This window comes from Miscanthus floridulus, chromosome 19 (genome assembly GCF_019320115.1).
Source record: "Miscanthus floridulus cultivar M001 chromosome 19, ASM1932011v1, whole genome shotgun sequence".
NCBI classification, from domain to species: Eukaryota; Viridiplantae; Streptophyta; class Magnoliopsida; order Poales; family Poaceae; genus Miscanthus; species Miscanthus floridulus.
Genome location: NC_089598.1, coordinates 8,275,724 through 8,302,456, shown reverse-complemented (window position 1 = coordinate 8,302,456; position 26,733 = coordinate 8,275,724). Strand labels below are relative to the sequence as shown.

General features: G+C 47.4%; 2 pseudogenes; both read right to left on the bottom strand.

Annotated features, from left to right (window-relative positions):
• Positions 1-13,632: 13,632 nt before the first annotated feature.
• LOC136525488 (pentatricopeptide repeat-containing protein At5g27270-like) lies at positions 13,633-21,359 on the bottom strand (annotated as a pseudogene).
• Positions 21,294-26,324, bottom strand: LOC136527922 (extra-large guanine nucleotide-binding protein 3-like; annotated as a pseudogene).
• Positions 26,325-26,733: the final 409 nt, after the last annotated feature.

The window sequence follows — 26,733 nt, the reverse complement described above, 5'->3', positions numbered from 1 at the left end:
CGGAGGTGCTTCTGTCAATCTTATGCCATACACCACTTTCTGTAAGCTTGGCAAGGGACCAGGAGATTTGCTTGAAACTAACATGATGCTCAGAGACTTTGGAGGAAATACATCCAAGACCCGGGGGGCAATAAACGTCGAACTGACAATTGGGAGTAAAACTCTGCTCACCACGTTCTTTGTCATCGATGGAAAAGGATCATACAGTTTACTCCTCGGTCGTGACTGGATTCATGCAAACTGTTGTGTGCCATCGACCATGCATCAGGGTTTGATTCAATTGCATGGAGATGTCGTCGACGTGGTTCGCACTGATGAGTCTGTGAGTATTGCAATAGCCGATCTAGTCTTTTGGGAACTAGGAGAGTTCGAATGATTCTCTGGCAAAACATGGGAAGGAGGCTTCGTTAAAATCAGCAATGAAAGCCAACAGCCGATGCAAGCGATCGGCTCTGAGAGTTTGTTTTAGTAGAAAAGTCAAAGCTTCACGTCGGCCATTGGATTAAAGGGAAAATAAGCGTTGAAATGAACTTAGGCCGACATATGTAAATGCTGAGTTAAAGTGTAAATGCGATTCAGAGTTAATGGATTTCTTAAGAGAAGTTCTGTTTCGCTTAATAGGATGCTTGACCTGAGTTGATTACTCGCCTGACCTTTTATATTGAAGGTTCTACGGGACATTATCCTAGCATCTGATCAACACTTGGTAGCCGATTCATTCTCGGCTCTAATAGCCGGTACCAAGAGGGTATCGCCTCTAGTTCAAAAAACAAACATCTTCAAAGATAGTAAAAGCCGATACGATATGTATCGCCTATAGAGCAAAAAACAAAAAGAGCAAGAAACATTCACAGTCATACACGAAGACATTGCATTGAAGCACAATCATAAAAGAATAGGAGTCTTCATTCATTGGTTTATCCTAAAATACAAACTAATCGAAGACCTTGTTCACCACATCTTGGGTGGATGTGATGTCCACTATGGCCTCCGCTGCCATGACGAACTCTTCGAGCAAGTCTTCATATTCTTCAGGGCCATCGCCCATTGGGAAACCGGTTTCCATGGCATGGAGCACGTACCCGGTCTGAACTTGCGCCGCGGTCAGCGCCACCGCCACGCCGTGACAAACGCCGTGGAGGGTGATCTCCTGAACACAGGCCGAAATGTCGTGGAGGCGAGCATCGATGATGGAGCTGTGGGCATTGACGGCGTCCACAGCCACGTTTGCCGCTAGTTGGAGAGACTCCAGCTGCATCGTTAAGGCTGATGATCACAGAAATGGGGGAACTATCAAGATAAAGACTGTTGAAATCAGAATAAAGATATCCCTGAAGCCCATCTTACCTATCACCACGGCATCAGACTCGGCCAGCCATGCTCAAACAGCGCTGGCCTCCTCCTCGGCCGCATGAAGAGTGGCCTAAGAAGCCCCGAGACGAATCTCGAGTTGGCCGTTCTCTCGGGTCGCCTCGGAGTAGCGGTTCTAGGCCGCCCTCCACTCCCGGAGGAAGCGCCGAGCATCATCGCCATTATACGAATCGGAGGAATCTGACGATGAGGCTGGCATGGAAGACATAGCATCGGAGGGTTCACCAGCCCTAGGAAGAGGACGAATTCTGTCGTTCACAACAAACCTACAAACAAGAGTTCATCCCTATGAACAGAAAGTTACAGATTGTCACCATGAGCAGAAGACATCAATCTCACCTCATGCGTCGGAGGTGCTGGCTCACCGGCATGTTCTCCTCCATGGTCTCCCTCGCCGCACGCTTGCCGTGGTTATCCTCGTCGACCATGGAATCGATTGGATATATAGGAAGGGGAGAAAACTGCTACAGGGGCTTGAAGGTGGAGAAGTGCAAAGGAATAGGAGCAGTTGCAAGTATAGATGTGTTCGAGGCCGGAGCCCTCGGCCGGTATTTGAAGCCACGAAGCGAAGAGGTGGACGCCTCAGGAAAGTGCAAAGGGTAACCGCAATTAATAGAAGGCGAAGCGCCACCTCACTAATACCGAAGGAAATGCGGCGTCAGGCGTTTGAAGGCAGAAGATCAAAAGGTTCTCTTAGTGAAAGCCACGTTTTCATATTCAGTTGGATCGAAATCATAAATCTGGAATCGGTTGTTTTCAATCGGCTCTTCAACCGAAGAAAGAAATACAATAAGACAAATGTGGTTATCGTACACAAGATGTGAATGTTAGCCTACAGATTACAAGTTCGGAACATCTTGAATGACTTTCAATATTGCAAGCCGAACAGCATCAGCTTCTGCAATCTTGTGCTCGTATTCTTCGGTTGTTCCAGGGACGTTCTCCAAGCTACCACGGATGGTTCTGCTTTCTTTTACTTTGGCCAACAGTTCCTGTTTCTTCTGTCTGATGGCGTCGGGTATTTGGGCCAAAATGGACTTGCGATGATCAATGGTAGCCTTCACGTTGTTCAGCTCCCTCTCAAGTTCTGCACGCTTGACTTCCAGTTGGGACAACTCTGGATCAGTCCCGAGGGAAGAATTCTTCAAAGCATCAATCGACTACGTCAGCTCTTTGACCTCTTGCCTGTTGGAGTCCCTTTTGGCCAGCAAGGCTTCACGATTGGACAAATTTCTCTGGATCATTTTCGCCATCAAGGCCTGATCTTCGAAAATGGGTAAATATGACAAGACCTTGGAGAGAGCTGGGAATGGATCACCTTTAATGGTCAAGAAGACTCTCTGTATTGATTCAGTATCTTGGACCAAATCGGCTATGTTCTTCTCAAATATAGGCAATATGCTTCTTAGCCAATTTCTGGTCTCCTCTGACAAGGATTCAGCAGAGGAAGTGGCTAATGATCTAATTTCATCTTCATCAAAATATTCCTCAAGATTGAAAGAACAACTCTGGGCAGGAGGGTCGAGTGCCTATATGTAAATCTTGATTAAGGGGTTTGAATCGGTTTGTCACAAAATGGATGGTGGAAAGATACAGTACCTTCTCTGTAGTAGCCTTTATCAGAAGAGGGGGAGCAGCTGACGATACACTAGTAATATCTGGTTGAATCGGCTCGGAAATCTCAACATCGGCATCTGCAACATCGGAAGGATTTTTGTTTTTTAATTTATGCTTGCTGCAGAAAATGGACAAAGCGTATGGTTTCCTTACCATCAAGTGTATGTCGAATCGGAGAATCAGCAGTCTGGGTATCAACGACAAGGTTGTTCCCAGCATCAACGAGATTGTTGTTGGTAGGTGAACTGCCAGGTTCCTGTTCTTGCATAGGTGTTTCCTCGGAGAGTATCTGACATGATGAATAGTCGAATAAAGAGTGGAAAACTGAGTGAATCAAGGAGTTGAAGGAAAAAATACTCCAACAAGTATCAAGGATGGAACTCATGTTTTCTGCTGTTATGGAAATATCAGTTGTTTCAACCGAGATCGGCTCCTTTCGCGGACCAGCCGATGGAGGTTCAGCTAGTGCCGAGTCGAACGCCTGAGATAGCAGTTCCGCACCCAGGACAGGTTGGGACGCAATGCTCGATAGCTGTGAAGGAGCGAAATCAATAATTGAATCTCATTTTTGAGAAGGAGATGAATTGTTTACCTGAGCAGCTGTTGGTCTCGTTCTACGGAGTCTCTTCCTAGAAGTGGTTTTTTGGGTTGCCCCTTGGACCGCCTTGCGCTTTGAAGATTGATGTCACAATTATGGGGGCAGCAGGGGTTCTCATGAGTTTCTTCAATGACGGAGCGGTTGATCCCATTCTTGCAACCGGACATGGTGGCCGGTAATTTATGGGACGCCTCTTCCTATCCAAGCTTGGGGGATCGAATTCAGTATCCTGAAAAGGTCAGTTAGAAACGGTTGGCAAGAGAATTCACCAAGTAATTTTTCTGAGGAAGGGATAAAAGATTACCTCTCCGTCAGAAGCAAATTTTCCATCCAGAGCTATGCACAAAGGGTGGACCAATCCACAGAAAAGATGGGAACGCCATTCTTGCCACTAGGAGTCGAAGAGAGTAGAAACAAGGCTGACTTTAATCCAATCATGCAAACAGAGGAAAGGAAGATTTGATCCCAGTTGAAAAACTCTTCCGGCCTCCAGTATTTCACTGATATCTTCCCGAGGCTTCAGTGTGTCCTTGAAGAATAGCTAAGGAGGCAATTGGCCAACACCAAACTGACGAGCTACAAAGGATGGGTTGTAAAACTCATACGTTGGAAGGTTGCCTGGAATAAAAGAGCTTGTGGCCATTTTGCCACGGCCATGATGAAACTCGGCTGGAAGAACACAGGGCCTGACGAAACAATTGAAGATTGCAGTCGCCACATCGTTCGAACAACCTGACTCAAATCGAAACTTGAATGGGAAAGTCATCTCATCATTCTCATCATCATATGGAAGCCAAATCAAGATGTCTACATCAAAACCTTGAAAGCATATAGGCCCCTAGTTGGATTTCGGTGATTAATGTCAATACAAGATTACTATGACTAACGTGTGTTTTGCAGAGGCAATTAAGTTAGGTCATGGTAATGGAGATCGATTGGGCAATCGAGGTTGTCATGTCCCTACGATGGAAATCATTTCGGTTTTCAAAAGATGGACGACAAGGTTAAGGATAACTAGTTCTAAGTGTCGATTGGAGTTGGAGAGACACTTAGAGTAGTTTAGGACTTTGTTTTTCCTTTGGCCGTACTATGAAGGGGGGTATAAACGGGTAGCTTGACCTAGTTGAGTCTAATGAGTTAGGTGTGGTGCACACTTGTTTAAACTAGCTCTAGGTAGCTCCTATGAATGCCTAAGATCCTTTGGAGCAAACTTCATTCACATATGTTCGAAAGTTGGAAGTGAATGGAGGGTCAAATACTGACCGGACGCTGGCTCCGGTGCGACGGACGCTGGCCGCAGGGTCCGGTCAGTTTATTTGACCGAGGAGATCAAGTCTGGTGTGACCGGACGCTGGAAGGTCAAGTGACCGGATGCTGAGGACCAGCGTCCGGTCGACTCCAGTAAGGGTCTAGACTTGAGAAAGTGCGACCGGACGCGTCCGGTCGATACTGACCGGACCCTGAGTATCCAGCGTCCGGTCGAGTATAGTAAGCATCCAAGAGCGACCGGACGCGTCCGGTCATTGCTGACCGGACCCTGACAGCGTCCGGTCATCACGTGAAAACTGTTGCGCGGGTTGAACTGACCAGAGCGTCCGGTCAAAACGATCGGAGCGTCCGGTTGTCCCGCAGAAGCTCATAACGGTTAGTTTTTCAGGCTGCCTTATAAATAGAAGCTCCACTCGTGAGTGGAGTTACTTTTGCTCATTCCAACAGCTGAGAAACACGTTTGTGAGTGCCAAGAAGAGCAAGGTCCTAGTAAGGTGTTTGTGATTTGAGAATCCAAGAGAGTAGCCTCACTAGCAAATCAAGAGTAGCAAAGTGTGCATCCATCTTCTCATTAGGCTTCCCGTAGTCAAGTGAGAGTTCATGCTTGTTACTCTTGGTGATCGCCATCACCTAGATGGCTTGGTGGTGATTGGGAGTTTGGTGTTCACCCGGTGGAGCTTGTGGGTGATCCAACTCAAGTTGTGAGCGGCTTTGGGTGATTCGCCGTGACGGAGTGTCGAAGAATCAACCCGTAGAGAGCACTTGATCCTTACGCGGATCAAGGGGGAGCTACACCCTTGCGCGGGTGCTCCAACGAGGACTAGTGGGGAGTGGCGACTCTCCGATACCTCGGCAAAACATCGTCGCGTTCCTTTCTCTCTCTATTTACTTTGAGCACTTACTTTGAGTATTTACCTTGAGCAATTCAATACTTGTTTTACATCCATAGAATTGCTTACTAGAGTAAGTTTGGAACATAGGTTGTGAGTTCGTTGTGCATTAATTTGATAAGAACACTTTTCTAGGCACAAGGGGTTAATTGGGCTATCCGTAGGATTTGATTATTGTAAGAGAATTTAGAATTAGCCCAATTCACCCCCCCCCCCCTCTTGGGCATCTTGATCCTTTCAAACCTCTGTAGAACTTCTTGAAGAAATGGCCGATACCAAAATCAATTGTTATGGCCGATGCAACCTCACCATAACTCATGCACTGCCGAGTTCTTCCTTCTTCACCCCTATATTCCTCATCGAAGTTGGAAGAAGGGAAACTCAGGTTTTTGAGATCAGGTCTCACAAGCTTATGCATATACATGTTGAGCCACAATTGTATCAACCACCAAGGGCCGCTGACAGTATGCACTGGTTCATTCTTCAATAATTGGGCAGCCACCTGATACATTAGATGATAAGCGGCTCCTAGCAGATATTTTCCAAGAGGGACATCCTTGCCTGATGCTAGGTGTTCCGCCATGAGTTTGTGATTGTAGGTTGGACCACAAGATGACCTGCAGAAAATGAATCTTTCCAACCACATGTTCAGAAAGGCCACGTATTCCCTTTTCACTAACAGCTGGTCCATCTTCAACGTGGTTCAGAATGTAACCGGTCCATCCTGTGCAGACTGCTATTTTGACTAATTTCTTGGAGCCAGCACTCAAGTACTCGAAAGGCTGCATTGATCCAGTTATTATGAGGCCGGTCAACATGTAAACATCTGCCAGAGTGATAGTCATTGGACCATGACCAAAGATGAAGGCATTCAGGGCATTGGACCAGAAATAAGATGCGGCAATCAGAAGTGAGTCGTTTCTCTCCATCCCAGACAATGAAAGAGTCAAGCATTGGTTTAGATCATAAAGTTCTCAATCTGCACCCTTTTTCTCGGATACCCTACGGAACCAATTCCTCCATCCCTTAGGCATCTTCAGCCAATTTCTGAAGAGAGTTTTGGTATTCCAAGAGGACAAATCCACTGTAGATTGTTTGAAGGGGATTTGGTTGGTTTCTTGGTGAATGAAATCAGATGGATCGGGATCACCCATAGGCCCAAGAAAATAGATATTGGGAGAAACAACTGATGGAATCAAAATTTCGTTCCTTATTTCCTGAGAAATCGAACAAAATAAATTTAGAAGAAAAGAAAGAAGACATGGGGTGGCGGCCGATACTTGGAAAATGGAAACTTGGAAATATACCTCAGGGACGTGGTCGACGGTCGCCATCATGGTCAAAAATTGGTTTGGATCTAGCAAGGATCGCCTGGACGATGGCTCTTTGGAACAGATGATCTGCTAGGGTTTGGGGCCTCGGCGATGACGACGTCGGCTGTCGAAAGTTGGCTTAAGGAAGACGGAGAAAGCGAACAGGCCGTGTGAGTTGCAAGAGATACTGTTGGGATGTTATATGGAACTCAAGCCAGGGAGTCAGGAGTCGCGCGTATATCTCGGATAATGTAGTTGCAGCGTGGTAAACCAGTGAACTAGAATTTCGGGATAAAATCATTTTATCCCAAAATTGGGGGGCATGTGTTTACACCAAAATTTGGGAGAAGAGCACGGGAACTCGTAGGCTTCCAGAATTATGCCAATCAAGGAGTCGATGGAGTAGAGATTGATGTCTGCTGGATCGAATGTGACACTGGATCGATTCTCTCCGAATGATGTCAGCAGATAACGATGACAGGATATGATTGGCGTCAAGAAGATACATATCGGACTCTACAAAAGGGGAAAGATTAGAGTCCAAGTTATCTTAAGATAGAAATATTTCCTTCATACCAAAGATTGTATTAAGTCGTACTCGAGTAGGGTTCATTTTTAGGCTCCGGGTATAAATACCAAGCCCCGGCTATTGTAAAGGACACAACCAATCAAATACAAGTCAATTACTTTTTTTGGCTCTGGCCACCCCTTAGGAGTAGGAGTAGAGTAGATCTCGGCGAGTTCTTCAGCGAGTATGGCTGCATCGATCCGGTCGACCTCCACTGCTTGTCTGTAAGTACCGTCATGGTTTATACCTCTGTTCGTATGGCTGCATCGATCCGGTCGACCCCCACTGCGACTCTAGTATAAGCTAGTTATCGACTCTTGTCTAATTCAAGTATGGCTTGTGTGATTCTGCCTCACACCCCACTGCTTGAATTAGATCAAGGTCAAGTTATCGGCTCTACCTTAGGATGGCAGTCTTTGGTAGATTCATTAAGTTACCGATATTGCTTATTGCTCTCATTGTTTATCTAATTACAGCAATATCACTCTGCCCGATTGAGATTGATCTGGATCGGCCTTATATCTTATTTAACACATTGTTTGCTAATCTAAAGTTGATATAATCTACATCTTAAGCGAGTTATGTTTTTATCGGTTGTTTTATATCAATCTTAATCATGCATAGCGTGCGGTTAAGGCATGTTCGATCTGGAGTAGATCTATTGGTTAGCGAGAACCGCCTCATGGCCCGTTATCACGGCCTGTGGGATTCTGCCTCTCACCCCACTGTTAGCACCGTGGAGTGGGGATCGTTAGTTGGTAGATCCGTTCCTGAGAAGGCATGACCTTAACTGTGCGCTATGCCTGAATCGGCTGTTTAGCCGATATCAAGCGCTTTCACGAACAGTTCACATCATGAGACCATTGAAGTAGAGATAAGTTGAAAGATATGTTAGCCCCATGATCTTGTTATTGTATTACAGCCTGCATGATTCTGCCTCATGCCCCCACTGATATTAGTAATGAGTTAGGGTCGTCGAGTCTATTGTTGTTTCTACGGCCTGCATGATTCTGCCTCATGCCCCACTGGTCATGGCGATAGATAAGATCTAACATGTTCATTAGATTTATCTTTATTAAATGGTTAAGTGGTGTTGAATTGTTTCTTTATATAAAAAGGGGTTCGGTTACTTACAATCATTGGCTCAGTATAAACCAATCGTTGTCAACATCTTATTGACATTGATTAATTTTTGCTCAAATTATGTTTATCTTGGATGATAACCGATTCTTCTTATACAACCCCATGAGCTTTAACCGATTTATTCTTATGAATATGCTGGAATCGACTATTTAGTCGATCTCCTCTCATATCGGCTCTCAGAGCCGCACATTCAGGACTGTTTGGCAATACCGGCACGTTCCGCCCTTAATTACTGATAAGCTTTCTCTCCTTGTCAATTGCAGGGTCAAATTGACTGGCACGTCTCGGGAGGATTGCACAGGATCGACCACCCTTGCGCTGAAGCTAGGTGGATCTGCTCCATCGAGCAGACCCTTCCGGCTTGCTGCGTGTGTCCTCGGCACGGAGACGAAAATTCTGTGTCGACACCTCCACCACTTCCAGCTGTTACAAACACTAAGTTTTGGTATGGTGCTGCCCTCACAGGTCCTCTAGCATCTCCCAACTCACATCTCATTGTCTACACTGAGTACTCCAACTTCTTTTGGCGTGATGGTAGTGACTCTTGGTCAAAATGGTCTCCTCGCAATGGGTCACTCACCAAAATTGTAGTCTTCAAAGGCCAAGTCATTGGCATGGTGCGTTCTGATCGTAGTTTGTTCATGGTTCACTTGACTCCCCAGATCCGCTTATAGGAGATACCAGTTTCCTGGGGTGGAAAAATAGCATGACCAAATGGCATCTTTGCAACCCTAGGCTGGTGGTGTGCGGCGACATGCTTCTCATGGTTGGCTGCCGAAAGGATTTCCATGTGATAGGGTCTGTATTTGAAGCTTACCGCCTTGACACTTCGACTGAACTTGCAAAGTGGGTGAAGGTGGAGAGGTTGGAGAAATGGGCGATATTCATCAGCAATGACTCAAGAGCTCAGCCACTACCATGGATGAACCCAGAGAGGTGGGGAGGGAGGAGCAACCGTGTATACTGCTATGATTCTAGTTCTGGCCATTTGGTTGCATTTGAGTTGGGCAAGCCACTACATGGAGATGATGCCCCCAAATCTGATGTCTTTAGTTTCTCATGTTACGGCAGCATGGTGCAACCTATATGGATTGTCCCTAGTATGTTCTCTTTGTGCTGTGATGGCCAATGATTTCCAATGTAATAATTTGCCACTAGTTTTTTTTCTTAGTCTAATTATGTAACTGGAGCATGACGACGTTTGTGCTCTGTATAGCATTCATCGCATTTTTCATGTTCTGAGCCAGGATTGTTGTGGTCGTGCGTTTTTATGAACTGATGAGTACTGGTACTAGAAGCACTATTGTTTCAGTTCTGCAGCTGGGTGACTTTTTAGCACTTGTTTGTTTGGCACTCATGCTGAAGTTAAGCCAGCTTTAAGCTTGAAGTTCCCAAGGTTTGAACTCTATTTTGAAAGTAAAAACATTGTATTGGGCACTCATGTGAAAGCTAAGCCAGCTTTAGGGGCCGGCCGTTTGGAAGCAGTTTTTTTTTAACTTCAGCTGATGAAGCAGCTTTATATTGATAAAGTTGAAGCTGTTTGAGAAAAACTTTTGGTAGAACAACTTTTCTTGATTGTTGAAGATTGTAAAAGGTCTATAATACTCTTTTACTATTTTGTTTCTTTTCTTAATTTCCCTTTACTTATTTTATTTTTTCCCCTATTCTCTCTCCACCCCCAACAACCGCACGCACCTTATCGCCTCCATCCATCCACCGCACGCCGCACGAATCCTCCTCAGCTTTTTCGCGGCTTCGCCTCCGCTTCTTCGATCGACTCCGTCGTCTCTTTCTTCTCCCGCCTCCCTCACCTGCGAACGGAGCCACGGAGGAGGCCCATCCCTGCCTCAGCCAACCGTGCCGCCGCCGCTGCAGCTTCGTCCTTCAACGTTTGTAGGAGCTCGCTGGAGGCGTTGGTGTGGGGCATCCATGTCTACGCCCCCGCACCTCGCCCAGGGAGCTGGTCGAAGCTGCTTTTTTAGCTTCATCGTGCGCTCACCTTCTGTGAAAGCACGTTTCTCAGGACTTCACGAGCGGAGCCGACGAAGCTGCCCCCGTTTGGTTGGCACCGAGGCGAAGCTGCTCCCGAAGCCGTTTTGGGAGCGCTACCAAACGCCCCCTTAAGCTTCAAGTTCCCAAGGTTTGAACTTCTGTTTTGAAAGTATAAAAAACATTGGATAACCGACATAAATCATGTAAATAAATATCAAAATAGTCCGTTGTTGTTTAGAAATTCTGAAATATCAATAAGACAAGTTTGGTATTAGGCCAGGTCTAAGCTTCATTTAAGCCTGCTATTTGCCCTGGTTCACAAACCACAGATGTGGAGATGCAATCGCTTTGGTGTGATTGCATTTGTGCTTTTGTTTACTGTGCTATGCAATGCAATCTGTATGCTTTAAGGGGGGGGGGAAGTTCTATGCATGAGAAATATCAAGCGGAAACCCATAACATTGGAAAAAAGTTCACAAACCACAGATGTGCGTTGTAGTAAAAGTTGGAAAACAAAATCAATCTAGAAAAACTCATATGGAAATGACAAATTTCATGTGTATTTGCACTAGAAGACAAATTCCCAGGAATTTTGTCTTCTAGTGCACTTGCACCTGAAATTTGTCAATTTTGTATGGATGTTTACACAATAAGTTTGCCTCCCAACTTTTGCTACAACGTACATCTATGGATGAACTATGGATGTGCATCGTTTTATAATTTTTGAAAACATCTAAGTACGGTTTTTTGAAGGGTTTTCACGATTGCACCAAGAGGGTGGTTTGCACCCAATATTTTCCCACATTCTTGTGCTTACAATTTGACATTTTGAGAAAACATATGTGCTAGCCATGTTTTCTATAAATTTTTACCAGTTTTGTTCCCTTTATTCTCTCCAGTTCAATCTGCTAACATTTGCTTTGGGTTTACGATTTGTCAGAGAGAAGCTGCTTTCACCTACAAGTTATGTCCAAGCTTCGAGATTGGGCAGGCCTCCCAGATGGCCTATTGGGGTCCTTCCCTGACTGTCTTGCCTTTGCAGCCACTGCCCCGCCTGGCGCTCTGCCTTCTCATCTTACCCGTCTAAATCTACCTTATACGCGCTCTTTCCACCTCTTCTCCTCGACCCTAATGTCTCTTTCTGCTCCCCTCGCCCTTTTCCAAATGTTACAAGAAACACCTCTGTACCCAAATGCCCATGTTACGTCGTTGATCTAGCCAGCCAAGATACGTTACTTTGCTCTCAGATTCCTCTGCTTTCTATCGACTATAGAAATAACCGCCTACCAAGTGCTTTGGATGAGTTTGATTTTGATTTTGGTTTTAAGGGTGCTTCATTTGGCCATATGATCTTCTGCAGCAACAAAACATGTTTTCTTTTTTATGTGTTCACTGGTATTGAGGTTTCATCTCCACCACTGCCAGTTGATGAAAACGCTAGGTTCTGCTATGGTATTGACCTCATAGCACCTCCACCACTGCCAGGACTGCCACTGCCAGTTGTTGGAAACACTAAGTTCTGCAATGGTGCTGCCCACACAGGTCCTCTAGCATCTCCCAACCCACATCTTATTGTCTATACTAAGTCCTCCAACTTCTTTTGGCCTATTGGTAGTAACTCTTGGTCAAAATGCTCTCCTCGCAATAGGCCACTCACCAAATTTGTAGTCTTCAAAGATCAGGTCTTTGGCATGGGTTCTGATCGTAGGCTGTTCATGGTTCACTTGACTCCCCAGATCCACTTACAGGAGATACCAATTTCCTGGGGTGGAAGAAATAGCATGACCAAATGGCATCCTAGATTCGCTTGGCTGGTGGTGTGCGGTGACATGCTTGTTGTGGTTGGCTGCCGAAGCGATTCCTTAGGAACTGGGCCTTCATTTGAAGCTTATCATCTGGACACTTTGACTGAACCTGCAAAGTGGGTAAAGGTGGAGAGGTTGGAGAAATGGGCGATATTCATCAGCAATTACCTTAGAGTTGAGGCTCTATCGTGCATGAACCCAGAGAGGTGGGGAGGGAGAAGCAACTGTGTATACTGCTATGATTCTCGTTCTGGCCATTTGGTTGCATTTGAGTTGGGCAAGCCACTGCTTGGAGATGATGCCACCAGGCTTCGAGCTTTTATTTATGTAACTCGCTTACATGACGACCACATGGGCATGGTGCAACCTACATGGGTTGTTCCCAGTATGTTCTCTTAGTGCTGTGACGGTCAATGATTTCTGCTGTAAAAATTTACCACTGGTTTTCTTAGAGATCTAAAAACTGTACGAATTTGCTGTTGGAACCTGGGTATGTCTAGTTATGCAATTGGAGTATGATGACTTTATGTTTTGTGTTAGCATTCGTTACATTTTTCATGTTCTGAGCCAGCTTTATACTTATGCGTTTTTATGAACTAAGTACTGGAAGCACTGTTATTTCAGTGATGCAGCTGGGTGACTTATTGGCACTTGTTTGTTTGGCACTCATGATGAAGTTTTTACCAACTTTAAGCTTGAAGTTCCCAAGGTTTGAACTCTGTTTTGAAAGTAAAAACATTGTATTGCACAAGCCATGAAATTTACAGCGTCACTCACTGTCTACTGTACACCCCAATCGCTCATGGTACGCCACAATCTCAATGAGCTATTGTGCTCATCATCTCGTCATCTGGCAATGGTGTGGTACAAGTGGGCGGCCGTTTTCAGATGTCTGCTAAGGGACGAGCTGTTCGACAACGTCCATGACTAGCAGCTAAAGGATGCCACGTAGGTAGATGGGCAGAAGTTGGGGTTACGTTGTTTGCCAAGAACACAGCTAGCATGGTTGCAGGTTACGTTCTTGGCCAAGAACATGGCTGAGTTACGAGGGAGATATTTAGGACAAACTAATTGCTTTATTTGAACTAATTAGCATGCCCTGAAATCATAAACAGGGGGTAGTAATTTCTAAAATAGTCATGGGTCACACCATTCATTCTTGGCTCTGTACCATTGTGGTATATGTGTTCCTGAATTCTGAAGCAGTTGCACTTGTGCTCTCCCCCCGAAGGGAATGAAAGGGAAAAAAATGCATGTTTAAGTGCCCTAACTTAACTTCTTTTAGATTATGTACACATCACGGGTAGTCCTTCAGGTTCATCAAAGCTTCGATCCAATCTTCATATTCCTCAGGAAGGAGGTACCACTCACACTGATGGCATCCAGGACATCCTGGGCTTCAGACTCCCTGCCTGCATGCTCATACAGATGAAACGCAGCGCTCAAGATGAAGCTGTCAGGTTTCAGCGAGCCGCGCATCATCTCATAGAGAGAGATGCCTTCGTCCATGAGACCGTGCTCCATGTACACCCTCATCATGGTCCTACAGCAGGCCAGATCAGGAGCCACACTTGCCTCCTTCATTTGGTTGTAGATCCTCTGGGCTTCACCAATCTGGCCTTCCTTCAGAAAGGCGAAAATCAGTTGGCTGAAATGAGGGCAGGAAGGGGTTGTGTTGCTGTTCAGCATCATCTGGATGGCTTCTTCTGCGTCAGTGTACAGTTTAGCCTCCGTGTATGCTCTGATCAGCGCGAGATAGGAGAACGAGTCGGGAGCGTGACCACAGTCCTGCATCCCCTGGAATATGCTTTTCGCCTCGCTATACAGTCCTGAAGTCGCATAGGCATTGATCATGGAATTGAAGCTGATCTACACATTGCAAGTTTGGTCCAGATTAGCCATGTTTGCTTTAGATGATCAAGGGGGAACTACAGCACTCCTTGTTTTCTGAAAGCAATTTCAAAAGTTACATTCAATGAAAGAGAACCTTTCCAGGCCTGATGCCATCTTCCTTCATTCTTTTGAACATTAAAGACGCCTCCTGATGCCTACCTGAAAATATGAAAAATCCATAGTCTTAGAACTGGATAGAAGGAAAACTGAAGCAGTGGGCAAAAATAATCAATCAGAAGATCTTTAGTTGATTTGTTTACAGGGCACAAGAACCTGACCGGCTTTTCCATATAAGCTAAGCATGTTTGTGTACATCTTTTCATCAATCGGCAAGCCTAGCTCCTGTGCAGCAGCAAACATTTCAACAGCCTTGTCCAGCTTTCCTCCTTTGCCATAAACACTGAATAGAAGATTGAAGCTGATGAGTGATGACGTGGTGCTACAAACAACATATTCAAGAAAAAGAATGCAATTCCGAATTTGGGCTCCCATTTTCCAGGGGTTTCTGTAAACTTATCTACCTTATCATTAAATTAAATGTCTGCATAGACTGAGAAATGCCAGAGGATATCATACGATCATAGATGCTGATGGCTGAATGCAGTTTACCTGCTTGGAAACTAAAAATGCAGAAGTTAGCTATGATGCCCTGCAACCAGAAATTTTGCTTGCCTATCTGATGAATAGGAGAATATGTTAGCCAGACCTGACTCAAGCATTGACTTGATAAAAATATTGTGCAAGACAGTGTCGAGCTGAACTTCATCTTGGAAACAGCCATGTATGATGTTTTCAACCTCTTGAAATTTCCCTGGCGGTGGCAGTAACCATGGCCATTTAAAAAGAATTGGATACATAGCAGGAAGCAGCTGAATAAAGCGATAGAACAAGTACAGATATATAAAAATAAAAAATTAAATTAAATTAAAAAAAAACCTTTACCATGTTTAGTTAGGTGAGTGACAAGAATGCTAACTGTCACAGCATCTCTATTACTGCCTTTAGCCATTTCCATGAAAAGATGATATGCGTCTTCAGTTTTGCCACATTTACAGAATGCATCAACCATGGCATTGTAAACATTTGCTCCTTCTGGAAAGAATGCTGATGCTGACTTGAATAGTTCTTGTGCTTGCTCTAACTGCTTGGCCTGGCCATACTGGACAATCAAAGTAGAGATTGCTGAATCATCAGGCTTGATTCCCAATTCAGTCAGCTGATCATAAATGAATTTTGCCTCATCTGTGCTCCCTGCAGCAAATACATGTATAGACAGCTGTCAGAGATTGCTATTATTAGGTGTGAGTGCCCTGTTCTCAGTTGCTCCTAGCTTGCTCACCTTCCCTAGCCAATTTGCTGATCAGTAGAGACACACTGGACAAGCCCCCAGGCATGTCCAACAAGGATTTCAACACCACGCTAGCTGCTGAACTGTCAGTTTCATCGAGTGCCTTTGACGAGCTGTGCTCTTTCAGAATCACACAGGATCTGTTTCTAGCATACATCTCTATAAGCAAAAGCATTGTTGGAATCTTCACGGTTTTTCTGTTTCTCTGAATATCTTTGAATAATTTGTCTGCATCCTTAATCATACTGCTTTTGCAATAAAATTCCATCACTGTCATAGAGAGGTCCTCATCAAGCTGGAAATCGTCTTGCCTCATCTTTAAAACTAGTGCCCTGGCCTTCTCTAGATGTCCCAGCCTCATATACAATCTGAGCAGATCATTACAGCAAAACGCATCAGGCAGGCCATGTTGGGAGAGAGCTCTGAAGGTAGCTTCTGCAGCAGCTATGTCTTCCTTTGCAACATAACATCTGAGAAGAGCGCTATAAGAAAAGTGCGAAGGCTTCACATTTCTAGTAGTCATAGATTCTAACACCTCCAATGCTCTATCATGATCTCCAATATTCAAGTGAACTTGAGCCATTGCCACATAAGTCTGCTCGTCGCTCAGAAGACCCGCCTTCTCAATTTCCTCAAACGTTTGCTCTGCCACCTCATAAAGCCCAAGCTTACCATATATCCTAATAAAAATTCCATAGATAACCTCATCAGGAATGATCTTACTATTTTCCATCTCAGAAAAGAGCAAAAGAGCCTTTGAGTAGTCTTCATTCTTATAATACAGGGCCAAGAGAGATGCACAGGTGTAGTTACTGGGGGCAATTCCCTGAGCCTTCATCTCTTCAAAAAGCCGCAATGCCTGTTCTCCTTTGCCATGTCTGGAGCTCTGTCAGGAAGCAAGTATTGCTGGGCCTTATGGGCCGTGGGCCAAGGCGTGAACTCAGCATCATATATACGGAATGGTTGTGAGATGAGAGGGCATGAAAGATTATTGTAACCACTTGCCTACTCCTGCAAGCTTCCTCTGATCCCCAATCCCGTGCTCTGCTGCCTCTCCTCTGCTCCGTCCCTGCTACTCGCCTGAAACTCTGTATTACCGATACTCTTCATACCAGAACTCACCTGAGGTCGTAACAAATTGGTACCAGAGCCGTCGATTCTCGGTTGCTAGCACCATGAATCCCACCTCCGAGATCTCTCCTTCCACCCAACTCATCCTCGACGAACTCCGCAAACTCCACACGCTGTTCGACAAGTTCGACGCGAGGTGGGTCAAGCAGGACGCCATGCGGGAGACCTCCCGGGGCGTCACCGTTCCGACCCAGTCCGCTGCCCTCGGAGCCGGCGTAGTCGCCGACAACTGGGGCGGCCTCTTCAACGAATGCGACGACTCTGACGAGCAGCACTGCGGGGCACGATCCATCGTCGCCGACAACTGGGGTGGGCTGTTCGAGCAGCCTGCCCACATCCTGGAGGAGCGCGATTTCGAGTCCACCGACCAGATCCGCATCGAGAGCTGCATCACCTACACCGACCCCGACGCGCACGCCTGCGTCACGCCCGCGCCCACCGCTTCCACCGCCGCTTCCGAGCAGTTCAGCGCGTCGCAACACATCGTGGTCGACAACTGGGGCGGATTGCTCGAGGAGCCTGCCCGCGTCCTGGAGGAGCGCATCCACGACTTCTCCGCCGGCGAGGGCGCCTTCACCGACCAGTGGTTCGTTGACGCGCTCAACACCCCTGCGCTGCACCCCGCGGTCTCCGAAGACCTCTTCGGCCTCCACACGGTCGAACTCAGCCCCGTTTCCGCGGCGGCCCGCGCCCAGTCCGACGCCGCAGATACTCCTCGCCACCACGCCGCCACGCTCATCACGGCCGCACCTGTGCTCTTCACCCCGGGTGTGCCCAGGCTGTCGGTCCAGTACTAGTTTCCCAGGGCGACCTCACCTCCTCCGGCTGCGCCTGTGGGTCCTCTTCGGCTTCCCCGACCGCGGCTCGCTCGTCGTGCGCCTCCACCGCCACGTCCACGGCCGCGACGTGCTCCTCCACTTCGCCAACCGCGGCGTGCTCGTTCGCGCCTGCCTCGGCTTCGCGGACCGCGGCGTGCTCCTCCGCGCCCGCCTTGGCTTCCCCGAACGCGGAGTGCCCTTCCTCGTCCGCCTCGGCGTGCTCGACGAAGGCGTCGCACTGCAGGCGTGGAGGCGTGCCATCCTCTCCGACCCACACAACGTGACGGGCTCGTGGTCGGGCCCCGACGCGTGCGCCTACCACGGCGGCTTCTGTGCTCCCTCGCCGCAGGACCCCGACCTCACCGTCGTCGCCTCCGTCAACCTCAACCACGCCGACCTCGGCACCCCCTACTTCCTCGCCGAGCTCGCCGCCACGCCACAGCGCCAACTCTCCTACCACCACCGGATGCGGCAACGACTTCGCCAATCCCTACTCCACCACGAGAAGGGTCATTGCTGGCCCTGGCTGCTGCTTGCAACCAGTCAGGTGCTCACTCCGTTCAGGCAGCAAGGGTGTTCGTTGAAATGTCGCTCTGTCACCAACCTCTGTCAGCAAGCATGCCTGCACCAGTGTTCACCTTCCAGTGTGCTGCCTTGCCATCTGCTGCGGTGCTCCATGCTCGCACTGCTGTCCGAGGCGCTGCGCTGTCTGCTGTGGGGCGCCAGGGTCTTGCTATCATCCACGACACTTCGGCGTTACAAGCTGAGGAGCTTCTCAGCTGTGGAGGTGATTTCACTAATCCCTGTGACTTCAACTTGATTGGTGCGCCGGTAGTGTATGTGAGAAGCTGTGATGTGAATGTGGTGAGCTTGTGGCTGTTATTTTCACTGGATTGGGCTGAGCAGCAACCATGGCTACCACCATCTCAAGTCCAAGTGCTTACTGAACAAGATATGACTAGAGTAGTGGTTGGAAATTTGCTTGCACCTGAACCTGGTAGCCTCTGGCCAATGCTTCCTTGGCCACCTCCCCAAAGCAAAGGGATATGGTTTCAGTTATCAGTGAGTTATGTGCTTCACTGTGCAGTGCACCAGTGTAGGGTCACATTCATCCATTGCATGAAATATCAAGAGGGTTGGAAACATTGGCTTGAGTTACTCCAAGGTGCAGTGCAAGATGAACTCAATTGTAGGGAGACAGTTCACTGGCTTCAATCATTTTGTGCTGCTATAATTCTCTTGCATCTCATCAATGATAGGAGAGCTATGCTGCTACTTAGTGTTAGTCAATGGGGCCTGATTATACTACATGCATCCATGCTCAAAAAGAGTATCTCTGGTGGTCTCAAATATGAAAACTGGAACCTGGACTCATATTATGCAGATTACAGTTCAAAAGGAGCCCCAGCTGCTTGGTTTTAGTAATGGTAAGCCCTTGGTTGGTGGAGTTGATGGTACAATATTTGCACGTCCCATCATTTGTTTCAGTATAGATGCAATGGACGCAGGAGACTATCCTTATGTTCTGCTATTGAAGCACCCATGGCCGCCACCTGTGCTTTTGCATCTCCCTCTTGCTGGTGCTGGTCTGCAGAAGATACAATGGCCGTCCTTCTGCTGCTATGGTGCTGCCAAGAAGTCCACATTACTGCTATTCCGGGGTTCGAATCATGGCCCCAACTCTATTCCCAAGCTCGTGGAAGGTTCGATATGCTTGCTGCTATGGTTTTCTGTACACTTAGAATCTGATGAACCTATCAACTCTATTCTACTAATTCAAGCGAACACAGAACAGCAACGTGGTGGTGTTTGTCAGACTTCTTTGCTTGAGAGGTTTAACCCTGGGAATACAGAGCATGGTCGACAACCAATTGGAGGACCAAATGAGCCACTGGTTGATCGCAGCAGCGAGTCTGAAACTAAGGTTGTCATTATCGGCAACAAGGGTGGGGCACTGATACATATTGATACTGAAAATGGACATGCTAAAATGTTGAAGCTATTGTTGCAGCATAAAGCAGATTACAATGCTGGCAATCCTGCAACTGCTCAGTTCAGTATGCTGTTCCTTGCTACAAAGCTCCTTGCTATACAGCTAGTACACATGCTTTGGGATCCAGGAGGTTGCTTTCAGTGTGCGCTGGTGAACAGTCACACAACTGGTTGGCCTGCACTTCTTCTGTTGCCCCAACTTCTAGGCCTGGCCAGGAAGCAATTGTTGCTGGGATGGAGTGTCAATCTTCACTGATACGACTGCCAAATGGTGGTTGCTTCTCAGCTCAGAATTCAGCGGAGGATCATTCTAGTTGAGAGATACAGTCAATCATTATCAGTCCATCACATCGGCTTGGGGGCAAGCCAATTTTTAAGGAGGGGAGAATGTCAGGAAGCAAGTATTGCTGGGCCTTATGGGCCGTGGGCCAAGGCGTGAACTCGGCATCATATATACGGAATGGTTGTGAGATGAGAGGGAGGAAAAGATTATTGTAACCACTTGCCTACTCCTGCAAGCTTCCTCTGATCCCCAATCCCGTGCTCTGCTGCCTCTCCTCTGCTCCATCCCTGCTACTCGCCTGAAACTCTGTATTACCGATACTCTTCATACCAGAACTCACCTGAGGTCGTAACAAGCTCACGCTGATCAAAAGGCTATAAGTCGCCTCTTCCGGAACAAACCTACACCGCCTCATCTCACCAAACACATCCATGGCCTCCTCCAAGAGATCTTCCTTGACAAAGGAGCTGATGACAACTGTATATGTGAACTGATTAGGCCGCGCGCCAGCTTCCAGCATCTGCTTCCACACATGGATGACCTTGCCATGCAGCTTCTGCTTCTGCAAAGACGAGATCATGTAGTTGTAGACCGAGACTGGGGGAACTAATTCGCGCCTGCGCACCGCCGAGTAGAACAGCATCATGTCCTTGTGTCGCCCCCACCTAGCATATGCACACAAGAGGGTCCCGCATGCCACTGCATCAGGCTCGCAGCCAACCTGCAGCATCTCAAGAAACGTCTCTTCAGTAAGCTTGATCTTCCCAACCCGGCCATACAACCACAGCAGATGGTGTAGGCTACAACGCTTGGTTCATAGCACAGCTGCAGGGATCAGCAGAATCAGGCGGACAGGGACGCCAATCAGTTCACGATTGGGCCAAATCGCCCAATAATTCAGACAAAAATATGCAGCAATTTTTACATTTCTATGTATAACAAAGGCTAAGAAAGCAGCAAGCTTTGTAAGAATGTAAGTTGGGCGGCGTGTGTGGCCACGCACCTGAAGCTTCATCCAAGCGAAGAAGTCGCGCGCCTGGCGCCAGCCGCGCTGCTCGCGGAGTACGACGCACATCTCCCGGAAGGTGAGCCTGGTCACGAACGACGCCATGGCCTGGCGCATGTCGGCGGACGGGCGCGACGCCGGGGCACGCACCGTGGGGTCGGCGGCGACCACGTGGCGGCCGTACACGTGCCCTGCGCGGTCGTCCTCGACGTACCGGGCCATCTGGTCCGTGGTGCGGCGCACCCACCGCAGCGTGTCGAAGCTACAGGCAAATGAACCATGGTGCACTGCTTAAGTAATTTACACAACTTTATTGACACATATGATGAAAATAAGGCGTTGAATGGCAAAAAAAAAAAAAAACCCTGGTGCCTGTGCACCAGGTAACTTCAACGTGGCTTCGCCCCTGCTTGTCGCGGAGGAGGCGCCGGTACGGCTGCCCGCCACACGAACAGCTTCCGCCCCGTGCTCGCCGCGTACAGGTCCTTGAACCTCATGGCCACGTAGTAGAACGCCTGCTGCGCCAGCGACTGGTTGTTGTGGTGCGTCCGAAGCAGGCAGAAGTCGCTGAACCACTCGCACGACGACAGCGGCGACCGACCGATCTTCTCCTCGAACAGGTCGTACTTGTTCAGCACCAGCACGAACGGCGTGTCGCGGAAGCACGGCTGTCTGTATATAGTAGGAAGTAAATGTGTATATATATGGTTCAGTAACTTAAGTTGATATATACTGGAATCGAGCTCAACTAATTCTAAGAACAGGTTCTTGTACCTGATCGTAGCCTCAAACAAGTCCCTGCTTTGAATCATCTTATTCATGAGTGTCCTACTACTGCCGCTCGCTGGTGCTCCAAGCTGGTCATAATCGCTGAGCGCTACGGAGAAGATCACCATACTAACATCCTCAAACATTTCCACCCACTTGCAGCCCTCATTCATGCCTAGTCTAATCAGCTGGTATCTGAGAGAAGATAGAAGCAGATGAGACAACCAAGGAGAAAGAATTTGACAGATGAAGAGAGGAAAGAAAATGCAACCTGCATACTATGCTATTGAATTAAGAAAGTAGCAAGAGATATGATTCCACAATACCAACACATCAAAACGACTACAAGATACAAGAAAGAAGCCCTGTATCAATGTGCTTTAGACATGAGCATGAAGATAGACTTTACTTGTTTACTGGTTGAGAGTATGCATCATGATTGTCACCGAAGGGTTCTGACATAGGGCTCCGGTCATCCAAAGTGAAATCAATGAAGGCCAATCCATTCCCTTGTGTTACTCCTTCAGCGTATATCACATCTTTCTCTGACGGTTCGTATTCATTACTTGATACTTCAATAGCCTGCATGGATTTGTCATACAATGGACAGGTCAATTTAGGTAATCAAATACCATAACAGTGGAGGCAAAAAAATAAGTAGCAGCAGATCCAGTTAGCATGGAACCGAAGATCATTGTTTGCAAATGAGGGAAGGCCAGCAAAATCTGGAAACATAAAGTTTCTGAAATGATTCAAAACCTGCGGACAATCAATTCCATTTCCCTAAATTTCAAAGATATACCCTAGGCAAATTAGCAACAATATTACTAGTGGGTAAAGAGAAGGGCGGGCCTGGTGCAAGCGGTAGAGTACTACCGACTGTGACCAGAAGGTCCTGGGTTCGAGCCACAGCCTCCTTGCATTTGCACATCGCAAGGGTAAGGCTTGCTGCTAATATCCTTCCCCAGACCCTACACAGTGCGGGATGCTCTCAGCACTGGGTACGCCCTTTTTTTATTACTAGTGGGTAAAGGGATTCACTAGTAGAGTAACAGTCATAATATGGAGTGCTGATCTAGTAGAATCTATGAAATGCAAGTCGTCAACAAGATACATCAAGGGTAACTCTGTACTTAATTGCAAGTTATCAGCAATGAAATGGGCTGCATCAATTTAAGTTAAACGCTTGATTTATACCCTGCTCAAGAAATACTCAGCAGCATCAGGGAGAAAATGCAATTCATCCTTTCTTTTATATGTTGCTTGAATGGCAGGATCTTTCCACAGCTCATCAACAACTGGAGCATATTCACGGGTAGCTGCAGGAAAGAATGCATCTAGGTCTCCCATTGCAATGATGTCCAGAAGCCAATCAGAAAACTTCTTCAGCTTTGCATTTATCAAGTAGATGCAAGAATTAGAACTTGAAGATGTACTTTCATCTGCATCGAAAAGACCAACTTAATATACAGCATAAGCTCCTGAAAAAAAAATAGCAGAACAAGTATCAGCTGTCCTGATACCTTGCTGAGAATCATAACCCTCTGAGCTTGGGTGATTTGATACAGCCAAAGCCTCTTCCTCAAAGCGTTCACGGCCCTCGAGCAGAATCCCCAGGTACTTGAACATGTTGCTTTGGATCATTAATTTGATATTCTCAAGTTCCTCCTCGGTAAATCTATTGCCGTATAACAACTTAGCCTGTTATGTAAACCAAATGTCATGCAAATGTATACAAGATAAATGATAATTTAGCCTGTTATGTAAATCAAATGTCATGCAAATGTATACAGTATAAATCATTAAGGTGAACAGCATATGAACTCAAACGGCGCCATTTCTCATTTAAAATCTAGATGCATGTACAATTACTAAACTAGACACATAGACATATATCAGCACTATCTTAAAGAAGATTTCAGTGTTTAACCACACAAATCGACACTCCAAAACAATAATAGTATTTTCACACTATCAAAACAAGGGACTCCTTTTTTGACAGGTAATAATGGCTTTAATAGAAAGCATATAGGAATTTCCTGAAGAGAGCCCCTTTTGTTGTTTTGTTGCTCAAACTTTTTTGACAGCCAAGATTCAAAGTGTTGATTTTACCAAACATAAATGTATATAAGACCTAGTTTGCGTAAGGTTTTTATGGAGTACTGCAGAAACAGACACTCCAAAATAGTCAAAGGGTTTCTACTTTACCAGAATTTGGGACTACTTGAACAGACAAACTTTATTAATAAACTTTCAGCTGAGTTTCATAGAAGAATTGATGACAAATCTGGAGTCCGTCCAAGGTTCTAAATAGCTAGCTATAGAAGAGTGATCCATGCTGCTATAACCTATAAGTGATGTCACGTGGCACCCTGCCACTACGCTGCAGAAACATATAGGGAAACTGAAGGCGTTATGGATGTAAATTTTGGTGAGACCTGCTTAAATATGGTGCTTGTTCCAGCTCCAGGTGATCCAAGAATAAGAAGCTTTTGTATTCTTTTATGATCTAAGTAGTCAGGTACAGTTCTTGATGAATAAGGGGCTTCATCTTTTGTCGCATCAAGGTTTGTAGGAGGCACCGGTAGTGAAACCAAGGCGCACGCAAAACGTGTCAAAGGCTGTTAAAAGAAGAGAATGAACAAGTCATGCTAAAAATAACAAAACGACAATACACGTTAATTTAAAAAAAACGAACAATGTTTAGGAAAAAAAAAAGGAATGTTTGACCAAGATACATACTGACTCCCATATTTTCCCTTTGATGTTGTTTTGCCCTTCTTCCTCGTAGCCGCCATCATGGTAAACCCAAAAGTGAGTATCACAGGGGCATTGGACTTTTGCAATCTGCATGAAAGATGGTGATTGTGACCGATTCGGTTAGAGGAGCTACACAGCAGAACTACAATGTACACTTAATAGCAACTCTCAATCATATTCATAAAAAACCAATGGTAAGGAAAAATTGACACCTTTAGAATTCTCAGTTCAATCTTTGTAATTTCCCGTCCATTAATGAAAACTTGAGCGTTGCCGTTACTAGCATCAGGCTGAAGCTTTCCGTTAAAGTTGAGGTTAGTGCTAATAATCCTGTCTGGCTTTTCACCTTCCTACAGACATATATCAGCAGAAACAGATCGTTATCATCAGAATAGGCTGCTGAGGTTGCATGAAATGGTGCGCTCATCGCAAATTACCTTTCCCCACAATCCTGATTCCTTATCATACCAATATCTTCCAGGCTTGAGATTCCCAGGAGGCCGTTGGCAGCTAAGCAAATCCGCCACCTCCTCGTCATGAAGAGGGAAACCATTGACCACGAGCTGCTCAGGCCGGAGCTGGTTCGCCTGGCATTCCTTCTCCACCCTGAGGATCTGCCTGACCTCCAGGGGGCTGAGCAGGCGCGCCAGTACCCTGGAGCCCTTGCCGAGCTTGGAACGCTAGGCCTCGTCGATGGGCTGGCCAATGCAGGTGACGCACTTGCGGCCCTCGGGCATGGACCCCATGGCGCGGAGCAGGCAGTGGCCGCAGTAGCACGCGTCGCAGACGATGCACGACTCCTTGCTCTCCCACTTGCTCTTCCCGCACCGGTGGCAGCAGGTCCTCCTCCCCTTCCTCTCGACCGCCGGCCTCGTCACCGCGACGTACTGCTCGGCGGACGCCGCGTCGAAGTCGTTGCTCTCGTACCTGCTATCCTCCGGCTCCCCAAAGGTGACCACCGGAGGCCGCCTTCCCTCCGGCGCAGCAGTCCTGGAACTCCGCGGCGGGCGGGAGCCGTCCTCCTCCTCCTCGTCATCGGAGCAGCCATCCTCATCCCGCGCCGCTGCCGCCGCCGAACCGGCCGACGGCGAGCTTCCCCTCCTCGCTCGCGCAGGCGGCGCCGCGGCACGGTGAGCAGCAGCACCACCAGCCCGTGACGCCCCCGGCGCCGGCGGGTTGGCACGGGCACGGGCCGCAGCGGGGCCGATGACGGGCGCGACGCCGCTGCTGCCGAGGCCGAGCCCCAGCGGCCCCGAGACCGGCTCGGCGGTGGGTATGGCGGGGAGACAGACGGGGTCGATCCGCGGGAGCTCGTACGAGACGTCCGGCCCGTCGTACTCCAGCGCGATGGAATAGTCCAGGTTGGGCGGCGCCTCCGGGATGGTGGTCCACGGCGGGAACATCCGGCGCACCAGGTCCTCCCAGTCGGCCCGGCCCGCCGCCGCGCCCGCCATGCCTGCCTGTCTGGCCGCCCCGGTGCAGCAGCAATCTTGCGCGCGCGCGGGTGACTAGTCCAGCATCGGCGGCGGGCGAGGGGGCCTACTTTTCCGCGGCAGATATTTTCAGCACCAGCAGTGGCAGCAGGTGTGGAAGTAAGTGAAGAGAAGGCGGGGAATTCGCGACCCCCCTGCGGCGAGCGCCGGACGGAGTGGCCTCGACGACGGCCAATCGAACCAAGGCTACGCCGGGTCAAAGAGAAGAAAGGCAAGGCAAGACAACCCCTCCTAGCGGCGGTCGTGGCCAGGCAACCAACGACCGCGACCGGCGGTGCTGCTGGTGCAGGCCCACATTATACCTTTGTTGCGATTCCTATCAGGTGAGGGGAGCCTGAAATGCACGCTAATGCAATGCCTTCTTTTCTATTACTCCCTTTTTAAATTATAAGCTCCTACACATGCTAGTAAGCAAAAGTATAAAGCCAACTAAGCTCACTAGCAATACTCAATAACAAGGCAACCAATGTCAAATTAGAGAGCGCAAATACTTAGCTACACAAACTAAGCAAAGTGACTAACAAGGTTACACAAACCAAATTAGCCATGCAAGGGAGCTACTTCTATGCTATACGAGCAAGAAGGTAACTAGTGAGCTATACAAGCTAACTAATTATAAGAGCAACTACACAAACACAATGTATATAAAAGTAATCACAAGCTTGTGTAAGGAGA